Source organism: Schistocerca americana, chromosome 5 (genome assembly GCF_021461395.2).
Source record: "Schistocerca americana isolate TAMUIC-IGC-003095 chromosome 5, iqSchAmer2.1, whole genome shotgun sequence".
NCBI classification, from domain to species: domain Eukaryota; kingdom Metazoa; phylum Arthropoda; class Insecta; order Orthoptera; family Acrididae; genus Schistocerca; species Schistocerca americana.
The window spans coordinates 450,137,866-450,153,117 of record NC_060123.1 but is presented as its reverse complement, the minus strand read 5'-3'; the positions used below and the strand labels follow the sequence as shown (position 1 = coordinate 450,153,117).

The 15,252-nt window shown below is 36.6% G+C and overlaps 1 protein-coding gene across 8 annotated transcripts in view; it reads left to right on the top strand.

The window, feature by feature from the left end:
• Nucleotides 1-15,252, top strand: part of LOC124615695 (F-box/WD repeat-containing protein 9-like) — a 121,812-nt gene that overhangs the window by 53,415 nt on the left and 53,145 nt on the right. The gene's annotated exons all lie outside the window — the stretch shown is intronic.

Below are 15,252 nucleotides of genomic sequence, written 5' to 3'. Positions count from 1 at the left end.
GCTGAATGGTTCTAGAATTTACACAGAAATTCTTGAATCACAACAACATATAGACATTATTCCTTTATTTTGTCTATGCGTCTTATAGTTTATATCTTTATTGGCCTTTTTGTGTATGATAGTATGTTGTGCTACAGGTATTGCATACACAATGCATTTTTTTCCTCACAAATAAAATAATTTGTAATATAGACTATTAGAATTAAACATATGATTTAAACTTACCAATATTATGAGAAGAAAAGTTGCTAATTGCCATATAGCGGAGATGCTGAATCACTGATAGGCACAAAAAAAAGACTCACAATTAAAGCTTTCGGCCATTAAGGCCTTCATTAAAACATGCACACACACACACACACACACACACACACACACACACACACACACACACACACGACTGCAGTCTCAGGCAACTGAAACCACACTGCGAGCAGCAGCACCAGTGCATGATGGGAGTGGTGACTGGTTGGGGGCATGGAGGAGCCTGGTGTGGGGAAGGGAGGGATCGTATGGTGGGGGTGGCGGACAGTGAAGTGTTGTAGGTTAGATGGTGGGCAGGGGAGAGGTGAGGGGAGGGGGGAGGGCAAGTAGCGGAAAAGGAGAGAAATAAAAAGGCTGCTACCTGTGAAACCAGTCAAGTGGTCTACAAGCTGAGCTGCAACCACAGTGCTGCATTCTATGTAGGCATGACAACCATCAAGCTGTTTGTCCACATGGATGGCCACCAATAAACAGCGGCCAAGAAACAAGTGGACCACCCTGTTGCTGAACACGCTGTCAAACATGATATCCTTCATTCAGTGACTGCATTACAGCCTGTGCCATATGGATCCCTCACACCAACACCAGCTTTTCTGAATTGTGGTCTCAAACTTTGTTAGTTACTGTCCTCATCCATCCATCCCCTTCCCTGTTCCCATTCCAGCACTACACAGCCATCATACCACCACCACATCCAGTCTTTTTGTTTCTCACCTTTGGCACAACCCCCTCCCCTCCCCTCCCCACCTCTCCCCTGTCTTCCATATAACCTGCAGCACTTCAGTGTCCACCACCCCCACCATACTATCCCTCGTCCTCCCCACCCCAGACTCCCCCTTATCCCCACCCAGTCGTCACTCCCATCATGCACTGGTGATGGTGCTCACAGTGTGGTTTCAGTTGCCTGAGAGTTAAGTCACCAGCCGCGTGTGGGTGGGTGGGTGGGTGGGTGGGTGGGTGGGTGGGTGGGTGTGTGTACACCCTTATGTGCGCCTATTGTTGATGAAGGCCTTAATGGCCGAAAGCTTTAATTGTGAGAGTCTTTCTGTTATGCCTACCTGCGACTCAGCATCTCCGCTATATGGTGAGTAGCAACTTCCCTTCCCATAATATTGTTATATTCCATCCTGGATTTTCCAATGTTTGTTTTAAACTTAGGTAGTATATATATAAAACAAATAAATGTGTAATATTGTACATTGCAGTTTATGTATCAGTGCATTGATACAATGATTATAAACCATGACACCATTAGTATGACTATAAGGATTGTTTAAAGATCTTGTGTCCTGAATAGCTTTTTTCACTGAAAGTTTATTAAAAAGTTTTAGTCCTATATGGAATGGACTCTTCTGACAGATTCTGATATTTTCATGAATTATATAAACACCGAGTCTGATGTTATGGTCACTCATAGTTCTTCTGAAAACTTTTATTGTTATCTGTTTCATTTGAGTGAGGAAAAAATTGATTTCTCTTATGTAAATGAATGGTGTTAGAAGAATGTAAGATGCTGTGATATCAGGTTTGCACAGCTCACTTAATTTCCTTCCATTTGTTATTCTAATAGCCTTCTTTCAAATTTTAAATATGCCGGGTGCTGCCAGGACTTTCCCCACAATGTTACTCTGTAATTTAGATGTGAGTGAATACAAACATGTGATATCAGATTTTCTCATGATTCATTCTTGTATGCAACATCCTTGGTTTACTTGTCAGGTTGAATCTCAAGCAGAATTACATAATGACGACGTACACTGACCTATCCCATGCCATCTATATGCTATAAATAGTCACTGCAACAGGATCCATCAGGACAATCAGTTGCTCCTGATGAAGATGATGGAGAATTTAATTGAAAGCTTCAGATTTTGCCAACATAGATAGTAAGCTGTTGTAGAAAGACCACGTTCAGGATCTTGTTCAAAGACTTAATACTGCCATTTTACTATTCGAACAGTATCAGAAGTGAGTGATCGTTCAACATGAAAATTAGTCTACTTTGCTTATTTTCAGTCAGTTATGTTGTATGGTATTATATTTTGGGGTAACTATTCACATTCTAAAAGGATAAAAGAAACAGGCAGTTCGGGCAATAAGTGGTGTAAGTTCACGAACCTCTTGTCGACCCCTATTCAGGAGTCTGGGTATTTTGACATTGGCCTCTCAATATATATATTCCTCACTGTCTTTTCTTGTTAACAATATTAGCTTATTCCCAAGAATAAGCAGCTTTTACTCGGTAAATACTCGGTAGAAATCAAACCTGCATTTGGATTGGACTCCCTTAACTCTTGTAAAAAAGGTGTGCAGTATATTACTGCATCCATTTTCAATAAACTACCACTTGAATTCAAAAATCTTAGCAGTAATCCATGTGCTTTCAAATCTAAACTGAAGAGTTTCCTCATGGGTCACTCCTTCTATTTTGTCGAGGAGTTCCTTGAAAAATTAAGCTGATTCTCATTGTATTATTGATTGCGTTTACTTAAACTTATGGATTGACTTTTTTCGGGTTCATAAGCATTTGTTTTTATTTGTTATTACTTTTATGTTGTGATTTCATGTACTGACATGTTCCATGACCTTGGAGATTTGCTCCTCAATTTGGTCCTACAGAACTTGATGTGTAAATAAGTAAATATATTTGATGTGGCAAACTGGGAGTGTTTTATACATGAATATAAGCACTTTTAAAACAGTTTCCACTTTGACGCATGGCTTTGGGGCTCTTAGGACATAACCCACTCTTCTTAACGCATGATTAACTTACTTAGTGTGTTTAATCCATTTCAAATTGTCTTGCACCCAAAATCAAGGGATTTCGTCATAGGGCTACTGTGCACTTGGCCATCCTAACATGGGGTTTTGTGGATTCTTGTTATGTGAGTACGAAAATCCATTGCAGCAGTCTCACTGTTTATGGTAAAGTGATTGTGGTCTGTCCAACAGCAAATTGACTTTCTGGCACAATATACAGACTGTTACAGTTCCTCAAAGTTCTCACCTTTTAGTCACAAATAAGTCGGTTTTGAATGCATCTAGATTTATTCTCAGATCATTGATATAGAGTTGTAAGAGGTGGGGCACCATAAATGAGCCTTGGGGCACACCATATTTGATTTTACCCCCATTTGAGAGCACTTTAGTGGTTTGCAGTTTTGATCCCCACGTCTCTGTGAGATCTCTTGTTTGCAGTTGTCCAAAAATAATTTGATCCAGATGTCTGGAAGGTTCTGTATGCCATGGTGTTCAGTCTTTGTAAGAAAGGTTTCTTGTTAAGCATGTGAAATGATTTTGACAAATCTAATAATATCCGTGTTGTCAATTTTTTGATATTCACCAGATCTGATGTACTATTAAAACATTCATACATCACTGTTTGTGCTGATTTTTCTCTTCTGCCCCCATATGAGACAAGCATAACACATCATTCCTCTTTATAAGTGAAAGTAGTTAGTAGTTTTTTGTACATAATTTTCTCTAAAACTTCCCCAAGAGTCAGTCTTTTCTTCTCATCCCATTATATTCTCTAAACCTTCTGATATCCTGGTACTTGATGAAATGGTGATTGACCTGTAGTTGTTTGTGTCCTCCCTCCCCATTTTCACATTTTCTTTTACATAGGAATGACTTAAGATGTTTTAAACGACTCAGGAAAAGTGCTTGATTGAAGAGAGGAGTGACATAAGTATGTTAATGGTGTTATCATATTATGGCCACATTTTTTTATCTTTGTCGGTGGAATGTCATTAATTCCAGCTGAAAAATGAGTTTTTCACTTTTATTGCTTTCATGACTTTATCTTTATGACAGTGTTAAGAACCATTGATCTAGAACTTGTCTCTAGTTTGAATTTAACAGGTGCAGTTTTAAGCGTATAATTTGGTTTTACTGTATCGTCTGCAATGCCTTTAAAGAAGTTATTAAATAGTTTTGCCAGTGCTGTTGGATTATGTATCTTTTTGTCTTGTAAGTTAACGTGATTTTGTACTTCTGTATTACTGTCACGATTTTCATTTTTTGTAATCTTCCACATGGCTTTTACTTTGGTGTGTTATTTACATAGTCACTGTTTGTCCATTTCTTTAGCAAGTCTTAGAACTATGTTTTTGCTATGTTTTGTAGTAAATGTGTAGCTCTGTTGATGCCTTGGTCTGTTTATACATTTGATGTAGAAGTTTTCTTTCAGATAGGAGGTCCTTATCCCTGTTGTATCAGCTATATTTATTGATCATCTATTTTATTATACACAATGATATAGGACTTGTCATATGTTGATACAAAAAAACTTAAATAATAATGTCTATATACAAATCACACAGATAACGAACTACATAAACCAAACAAATTTTAACTTTACATTGTATCCAGTGACACATGCCAATGTTTGGACATTCTCAAATTCAATAAATTTATGTACTCATCAACACTGTAAAAGCTTTCACTTATAAGCATTTTCTTAAGCTCATTTTTAAAAATGTGCAGTTTATGATCAAAAACATCAAATGCTTGTCTGTGGCTCAGTGATCATTTTTATGGTGAATTGATACCCATCCTCATTAGTATTGATTCTCAGAGTATTGCACAAGTTATCTGTTGCGTGAGTGATCACTGCTGTTTCATTTGATCAACATGGTGTCTGTGGCACGTGAATAGCTGGCCACACAAGTGGACGTCAAACAAAGGGCCAAAATTGCAGGCCATTTCTGTGGGTCTCTGTAACAGATGGGCCTGCCAATCTGAAGCCCATAGTTTCTCACAAATGTGCCTGTCAGATCTAGTCTCACCAATCTGCCTGCAGGCTGGGTCTGTCTGTGTGTGGCATAATGAGGTGGATTTTCATGGTTTATCTGTGGACCCAGGACTGTGGTGCTCCTTGGCAAGCCAGAGGCCATGGGCGATGGATTTGAGGAATTGTGAGCGTGTCACTGCAAATACATGGTACAATGTGGTGTTATAAAGACATTTTATTTATTGTAGTACATTTTGGCACTTCAAAAGTAGTTTATATATAAGAAATCATAAACAGTAAAAAGAAGAAAATTGCAGCAGTCGCTGGCAGTTTGTATGCTATGTACTTGTGTATTTCTTGAAAGAAAAATCACACAAAACCTGTAGAATAATAGACATAACACAGTGGGTAATAACCGACAATAACATACATAGTAGAACCAACATTTTATTGGCAGTCACCTATAGTACTGGTTTACACAATTCTTCCCCACCTTATACATTTCTTTCAAGAGGCCTACTTTTTTCTGACGTTATTTATGAAAGCAGTGAAGGTATTTTAAATGTGGCTTGCGACTCCAACGAAATGCATATTTTTGTCACCAAATATGTTTCACTTTATCAATATAAAATAACACCAGTGGTCTTAATGAAACGTGTATACCATTTGGCTTGCTTTCTCCACCTAAAAACTGTTCATTACAAAAAATGTTGATGTTAGTACTTAAGATTTTTGCTCACATGTTAAGAAATGCATTTTTTTCCAGCTTATGTCTTTACTTACACTTGAGAGCTCAAAATTTGTCAGGAAAAAAATGCTAAAACTTGTGTGGAAATCATGGAAATGTCAGGGAGTTTCACTTGTGGCAACCCAGTTATCACATTTCCAATTGATTTCATTTCTTTGTTACCCTTGTTTCTTTTGATATATGAATCATTGTTTAATTTTCTTGCTGCTGTAACAACTTTCTTGTACACCTTTCTGTGACAGTTTACACACTGTTTCAGAGCTGGATTTGGCCTAGCTGTTTTAATTAACTTTATAAGTTGCTCCAAAGAATATCTTATCCTCTGTGGTATTCAAGTGTTAGTCGTGGTTTTTGCTTTAATTTTCTTAAAAGTGAATGCAATTTCATAGTTACCCTGTGATGAGCTAAAAATGACTCAAACTTCGTATCTACATTGTCACATTTATGTAAATCCCCGATTGAATTTTTTAACAATGAATTAAAAATCGTAATGTTGTCCTCATTTATATATCTTGCCACTTTTCCTAAAATTTGTGTTGTGTACATTATTTATACTAAATTTTGTTGCTTCATTATCCAAGAATCCAGTATCAGTCACTTCTACATTATGATCAAATGTTTGCAAGTCTAAAAATATTTGATCAACTGTCGTTTTAGAGGTATTTCTGAGTTTTGTGTGTTCATGGACAGTGGGTGAAAAATTATGTGGATATTTATTTTATTTTATTTATTTAGCATCCGTGTTATCGTACAAACGATATTGGACTTGTCATACATAGAAATCAACAATATAGAATATACAACATGAAATTGTCTACAATTGGATTTGTCATACACTGAAATTAAAATATAGAATGTACAAAATGAAATTGTCTATAATAAATGACAGCAAACTTACAGTTTATTTCCACATAAATGGTTTATAGTAATTTGTTTCTCAGTAACAATAAAAAAACTAGTACTATAGGTGGTAAAGTATAATAAAAGCTGAAACAAACAAAGATAGAAAATTTTGGAGTTTAGTTTGTAAAGTCATTTTCCTGGTCTTCAAGATATTCATTTATTGAGTAGCAACATTTATCAATTAAAAATTTTCTAAGTTCCAATTTAAAATTTGTATTGTCCTTTAAATCTTTAATGTACTGAGGCAGTGCATTATAGAGCTTAATGCCCATGTGGCTACACGCTTCTGAGTTCATGTTCTTCTCACTTGTTCTGTGTGGAGATCATTCTTGTTCCTTGTGTTATAGTTGTGACAGTTTGCATTTGTGTGGAGATGGCTTAAATTAGCTTTGGTTAAGAGTACACATTTAAGTATATAGACTGATGAGAGAGTAAGTATTCCTAACTTTTTGAAAAGAGGTCTGCAGTGAGCTTGTGTCGGACTATGGGTAATTATTCGAACAGCCCGTTTCTGTAAAATAAAAATGTCTTTCAAATTAGATTTTGAGCTGTCCCAGAACACTATTCCAAATGAGGCAATTGAATGAAAGTACCCAAAATATGCCATTCTGATGCCTTCTAGAGTGCAAACATTTGCAATAACTCTCAGTGCAAAGCAGGCTGAGTTTAGTCTGTATGTAAGAAATTTTACATGGTGTTTCCAATTCATAGCTTCATCTATATGCATTCCTGACACTTTTGGAAAATGCACTCTCTTTATTAGTCTGTCATCCAGTTCTAGATTAACGTCTTCATCCTGAATCATTTTACCAAACTGTATGTAATTTGTTTTCTTTGCATTGAGTGTAAGTTTATTTGCACTGAACCAAGTCTCAATACTTTTTAGGATTTTGTCAGTAGTTGACTGTAATGAGTTTTTAAAGTCGCTCACTATCAGACTTGCGTCATCTGCATATAGTACAAGTTTGGCTGTATCATATTGTAACTGTAAATCATTGACATATATGAGAAAGAGTAGTGGCCTTAAGATGCTGCCCTGGTGTACTCCTAAAGGAACTTCTTTTGCTTCTGAAACTAACCTTATTTTTTGATTTGAATTTACAGTGATGAGCTCTACAATCTGAGATCTGTTTTCGAGATATGACTCAAACCACATTTTAACTCTTCCTCTAATACCTACTGCTTCCAGCTTATCAAGGAGGATTTCATAGCAGATGGTATCGAAAGCTTTAGATAGATCTAAATTGATTCCTACTATACTTTTGTTTTTCTCCAAATTTTTAATTATTTCTTGGGTGTAGTCTATGACTGCAGTTTCTGTGCTTCGTTTTGCACAAAAACCATGTTTATTACTATTCCAAAGTTTATTATTGTCTAGGTAACTAGTTACTCTCAATTTCATCACTTTCTCTAATATTTTGGAGAAAGCAGGAAGAAGTTATATGGGACGGTAGTTTTCTATTTTATGTCTGTCTCCATTTTTAAATAGTGGCCTCACTCTTGAGATCTTCATTCGCTAAGGAAACACACCTTCTCTAAGGGATAAATTTGCAATATGGGTTAAAGGTTTTGCAATCTGCACTGCAGTCCTTATTATGATTGAAACTAGTACTTCATCAACACCTGCTGCAATTTTTGGTTTTATGCTTCTAATCACTCTAATTACTTCCTGTTCATTTGTTGAAGGAATATTCATGCCGCAGGCAACCCTTGGAGCATGTATTATTTTTTGTTTTGCGAAGTTTAAGTTTAGTGAATGTGGTACATTTAAAAAATAATTATTAATATAGTTCGCCATTTCCTTCTTTTCTATATTGCAGTTTTCACTGCTTTTGAGTATTATTTCTTCCTCTTTTCCCAAGGTAGTAGTTTCATTCCTCACAATGCCCCATATAGGTTGTGGTTTGTTGTCTGAGTTTCTGATTAAATTGTCATTATATAGCAACTTTGCCTTTGCTATTGCTTTTTGGTATATTTTTCTGTATGTTTTTACATATTCTACAAACTGTGGATCTGAGCAAGTTTTAATTTCTTGGTTCAGTTTTTTCATGGTTACACTGGAAGTCCTAATGCCTGTAGTTATCCAAGGTTTATGTGCTTTTTGAGCCAGCCGGTGTGGCCGTGCGGTTACAGGCGCTTCAGTCTGGAACCGCGTGACCGCTACGGTCGCAGGTTCGAATCCTGCCTCGGCCATGGATGTGTGTGATGTCCTTAGGTTAGTTAGGTTTAATTAGTTCTAAGTTCTAGGCGACTGATGACCTCAGAAATTAAGTCGCATAGTGCTCAGAGCCATTATGTGCTTTTTGTTCTGAAGACTTGGAGCTCACTAACTTCTTAGGGAAACACATTTCAAATAGTGACATGTATATAGAAGAAAAGGTATTATATGCATTATTTGCACTTGATTCTGATTTTACATCTGTCCAGCTATCATTGGTTAGACAGTTAACAAAATGTGTGCAGTTTTCTTTAGAAAAAATTCTTTTATAAGTGTGGCAAGATGTTTTTTTCGCAGGCATTGGGGGAACGGTAAGCACAAGAGCATTGTGATCAGATAAACCAAGGTCAGTGTTTATTTATTTATTTATTTTATCCATCTTTCAGCACTAACATGCAATCGATGTTGTCAGAAGAGTTACAGCTATTTGTACATTATGTTTTACATACCAAAATATTACATAGTAAAGATATAGCAATGTTGTAAACTATTAGCTTACAACAGCCTCTACACCTAGATCCATACATAACAGTAAACCATAATTTATCAGCATTAACATGCAATCAATGTTGTCAGAAGTATGTTATTTACCTCCCCTTCATTGGAATCTATGTTTGAGAATATATTATCTATGAGGGTCTGTGATGTGTGTGTTATTCGGGTAGGACCTATTACATGGGGTAACATGTTAAAACTCTGTAAAATATTCAGAAATTTATTTTTAACCTTATTATTGCACATAAGATTTATGTTAAAATCCCCACAAAGAAGCACAGTAGCTTTTTCATTGTACCCAATGTTTAACATAAATTCTAGTTTTGAAAAAAAATTATCTACATCTCCACATGTTGACCTGTACACAATTATTACTATCATTTTCCTTTGCTTACCATACAACTCAATAGCAGCTGCTTCAAAATGCTTTTCTACACTTAACTTTTCAATATCGCTTCTCCTTTTGAATTTTATCCCTGTTTTTGTACAAATACAGACACCACCACTTCTGGCATTTTCCCTACAGTAAGAGCTAGCTAGTTTGAAAGGGTGTATAATGATGCTGTTTTATTCAAATTCCCTACACCAATGCTCTGAAAGACACAAGCACTCAGTATTAAACTCATCTAAAGCAACTTCTAGTTCAAGGTATTTATTTCTTAGAGACATATTTAAAAAATATGTCTGCTTGTGTCTGTATATGTGTGGATGGATATGTGTGTGTGTGCGAGTGTATACCCGTCCTTTTTTCCCCCTAAGGTAAGTCTTTCCGCTCCCGGGATTGGAATGACTCCTTACCCTCTCCCTTAAAACCCACTTCCTTTCGTCTTTCTCTCTCCTTCCCTCTTTCCTGATGAGGCAACAGTTTGTTGCGAAAGCTTGAATTTTGTGTGTATGTATGTGTCTGTTTGTGTTTCTATCGACCTGCCAGCGCTTTCGTATGGTAAGTCACATCATCTTTGTTTTTAAATATAGACTGAATATTTAGATTCATAACTTGAAAAGAATTTGATGGGAGCCTTGATTTAGTTACACTTACAGTTTGTTTTATCGAACTGGTCGTAGAGAAGTTGGTTGTCTGCACATTTGTTGAAAGTTCTATATTGCAACTTTTCCTTTTCTGGGGTAGAAAAAATCCTGGTTCATTCTTGAAGGTCATTTTGGTCTTAAGCTCATTTTTCCATACTTCAGTGTGTCGGTTGTCACTATAGGCTGCACTGATCTTGTTTTTCCGTTATTCTTGCAACTACTTGGAATAGTGGCGTTTCTCTATGGAAGCTACTAACAAATTCAAATCCTGTTGTTCTAGCAGTACAAGATTGGTTTTCCTGTAACCAATCTTCACTCACACATAAAACTGAAGTATCCTTTAACTGATCAAGCAAAAGTACTTCTAATTCAGTAATATTACTGGTTATACCCTGAACATTCTGGCAAAAAACTGCATGTGATATATTGTCCTTGGGAAATGTCACACTGCTCACCTCAATGTTTGGTCGCTGCGTCAGTAATAAATCCTTATAGTAACCTGGTGTGACACTCTTCTTTTGCTTGACAGACGGGTGGTTTTTACTGTTTCATGTGGTTTAGTTGATTCTGTTGTTTTTGGTGACAATGGTGTAAGCTGGCCTGTTGCTTCTAAAGATGATGCTTGCAGTGCAGTGGAGCTGCTGTTGACTGGGAAGTCGGATGTGGGAGAGTAATGGGGGTCACTCTCCTTGTATCTTCCTAATGAATTTGTGATGTCTCAGATTTTATGACATAGTAATGTTTTACCCTTAATATTTAGATGTAGACCATGTTGTGTAAAGTGTTCTCTCTAAAGGGAATCTACAGGTAAGAAATGTGAGTTCTGGAATGCTTTGCAAATTTGTTTCAAACTGTCTATTGGATTTGATGATTTCATCATTCACAATAGAAGTGGCTATAAGGTCATATCCGTGAGGACTTCCAATGACAATTACTGATGCTCTCCTAGTAGAGTACAGAATTTATTTCAAATTGTTAATGGCTTTTAATAATTTGTTTTTCTACACATCATTAGCATCCCCAATAATTACTGTACATTGTAACCAGCTGAAGAGATTTTCAGCATTAATGTTTCTTGTGATTTTTCCAAAGGTGCCCAATGTTTTACAATGGAAGCAGCATTTACATGAAAATCGCCACATAAGATTCCAGCAAGGCCATGCCCATGGCTATCAGGCCACATCATTACATTAAATCTGGAAATTTGTGAACTGAAATTCATATTTATCTGCACATGTTTGCTGTACCTGTAGCTCTGTCTTCTGTTCACTCCATCTATTGAACACAGTATTTTTAAGAACATGATTGTGTGAAGCCTTCTGTGTTCAGCAGGTATTTCACATTTCCCTGCACTCATTTCTGCCTCGATTGCATGACTATTTCTTGCTGAATGGTAAGTGTTTTCACACTGTTTTCAATGCACTAACTTCATTAACCTAACATGTTCACAACTGTTGTCATTAGTAATACTGTCTAAATTGCTACGAAGACTTTGCATCATGGCATGATTGTTTACTGTTGAAAGAAACATGTTTTCACTCTGTTTACAATACACTAGCTTCATTGACGTGACATGTTCATGACTGTTGTCATTAGTAACACCACCTAAATTGCAGCAAAAGCTTTGCATCATTTTTTAAGCATTTCAGAATACTGTTCACACAATTCCTCATCAGACCATAGAGAAGTCAATACACCTTCTGTTCATCCACTAGTGAATATTTCAATTGTGGACTGACACCCTTTGCACACCAACATGCCACACTCACAATTTGAGTAATTTAAATTAATATCACCAAAACACACTGTATGGTACCATTTTTGAAATGTAGAAGTCATTCAGATTCCTTTAAGAACAATTTTAGGACATAATATGCACTTTACAGACACAGAGAAATTTGTTTGCACTAAACGATTTATACACACTTCAATACCAGATGCCATCTTGCATGTGTTTTGTGTATACATTTTGTGTAGAAATCCCTTTTTTTCAGGCAAGAGGTCCTTATTCCTGTTGTGATCCAGTTATTTATACAGGCCTTTATTTTACTAGTTACAATTTTCAGAGGAAAAACAGCTTGGGAATAGTGACTTAACAAATCTATGAATATGGTAAAATTTTCATTTATGTCTGCTGCTTCAAAAATATTTATCCACTTTCCTCAACTTAGTAGGTTGTTGAAGAAGTTGATATTCTCCTGACTGAAAAATCTACAAATGGTTTCTGTTCTGGTGTTACTTAATTGATCAGTATTTATATTGATCATTAGTATTTGTTTAGATATTCACTAAACTCTGCATCATTATGGAGAGTTTGGTCTTATTTACAATAACCTGATCCAAAACTGTTTGTGAGTTAGATCTAATTCTAATGGAGGTGTCTACTTTGTTTTGGAAATTGCATGTTTTCATAAGATTCAGAAGTGCATCCTTCTTGTCACTTTTGGTGAGGAAATCAGTGTTTCCAGAGCTTATTATATCACACTTCCATTTTGTTATTTTGTTTAGGAAAAGCTCAAGTTTATTCATGAACTACTTAAAATCTCCCAGACGAGAACAGTAGATAGTGAGAGTTATAAGATTTTCTTTGATAAGTTGAATGACAACTAGCTCAAAAATATTTCCTAACATTCAGTTCACTAAGCGATAAATTCTGTGTGACATTTGCTGATGACTGATATTCCATAGTGTTTGTGCTTTGTTCTAGAATACTGATCACATAATTGGAAATTTGGTAGTGACACACTCCGAATTACATCTGATTTAAGCCAATGTTCTGATATGCTCTGAATGACATGCCTCTAAGTTTTCAAACAGTGGGAAGTCCGGATGGAATAACAGCAATATGGGAAGGATAAATTTCTATTGGCCTTGCAGAGGAGATGTTGACTCTCAGGCAGGCACAATGAAACAGACTGCTAAAATATTAAAACTTTCGAATAGTCCTCCTTCTGCAGTAGAAAACACACACACATTCACACAAGCCCACCTCACAAACATGTGACTGGGCATTGTAAAGAAGGGAAACTCCAGCACTGGTCATGTATATTTGAAACTTCTTTTTTATTTTTTTAAATTGCATATCGATTTCAATCACAGAGTGATAGTTTTCAGTGCAAGACTAAGTCCTGTGGATTCGTATAGTCATGCCTAAAATATAACTTCAAATATAGATGTTTTTTGTGAAGAACATGCCAACAAGCAGGTAAGATTTGGGGATTGCTGCTCAGTCAGACACAGTCACAGCCTGGTTCTAGTGACCTGAGACAGTGGACGTGTGTGTGTCAGCTGTTCTTGTGTTGAGGTATATGTGTGTTTTCTACTGCAAGTGGACTGTCTGAAAGCATTAATATTTTAGTAGTTTTTTCATTGTGCCTGTCTGTGACTCAACACCTCCTCTTTGTGGTGAGTAGCAATTTATCCTTTCCATGTTGTTGTTGTAACTGTAAGTTTGTTATATAGAAGAATTTTAAGTTTATCAATTTTATTAGTAGCGATTAGACATTGTAATGATGTTCTCTTAAAGATAGGATATTGGTTTCTTTTGTACCTAGATCTATCAAAACTGTGACATACCAAAACAACAGAACTTATATAATAACTGAAACCTAAATTCTGCATTAGAGGAGGATTTTTTTTTTAATTGGGAGGAGAAATAACTTATTATTAATAATTTCCACAAATGCAGCATGTTTAGTTGATCTTTTCTGCCAAGTTTAAAATGATTGCCCATTGTATGTATACTAAATAAGGATAGCTAAAATCCATTTTACAACAAGGCAACAGTAGATTCTTGGTTAGAGTGTGGGGGAGAGCAGCTATTCCTGACTACATTTCCCAAAAAACAGAAATACCAAAGATCATTGCAAAAACTCCCTTGATTCAGTTTGTGTGGATACTGCATTGTGTAGCTACACATGTTGTAAGACAGTACCCCCAAAGAAAATCTATTTGTGTTGTAGCTTCATAATTCAAAAGTAAAATTCTTGAGCTTTCAGCAGCTGTTCCATCATCTTCATCAGGAGTAAACTACTGTTTGAAGGAACTCTGCTTATAGAGATGAGGCAGCAGCATTCAGATCCTTCCAAACAGGGCCTTCAGAATGAAACTTTTCCTCTGCAGTGGAGTGTGCACTAATATGAAACTTCCTGCCAGGTTAAAACTATGTACCGGACTGGGACTCAAACCTGGGACCTTGTCTTGCACAGGCCAGTGCTCTATTGACTGAGTTTCCCAACCAAGACTCACAACACATCCTCATAGCTTTATTTCTGCCAGTACCACATCTCTGCAATATCCTTTCTTCCAAAGGTGCTAGTCCTGCAGGTTTCACAGGATGAACTTTGGGGAAGTTTGGAAGGTAGCAGAAGAGATACTGGTGGAAGTAAAGCTGTGAGGATGGGTTATGAGTCATGCCCAGGTGGCTCAGTTAGTAGATCACTTGCCCATGAAATGCAAAGGACATGGGTTCGAGTTCAGGTCTAGCATACAGTTTTCATCTGTCAGGAAGTTTCGTATCAGCACAATCTTCACTTCACAGTAAAAAATTCATTCCAGAAACTGCTGTCAAACTGTGGCTACGCCGTGTCTCTGTAATATCCTTACTTCCAGGAGTGCTAGTCCTGCAATTTTCACAGGAGAACTACTGTGAAGTTGGAAGGGTAGGAGATGAGGAACTGGCAAAAGTACAGCTGTGAGGATGGGCTGTGAGTCGTGCTTGGGTAATTCAGTCAGTAGAGCGCTTGCCCAAGAAAGGCAAAGGTCCTGGTTTGAGTCCCAGTTGAGCAAAGTTTTAATCTGCCAGGAAGTTTCAGAAATTATTTTGCTTCATGACTACATTCAAAACTACCTTTCCTGCCT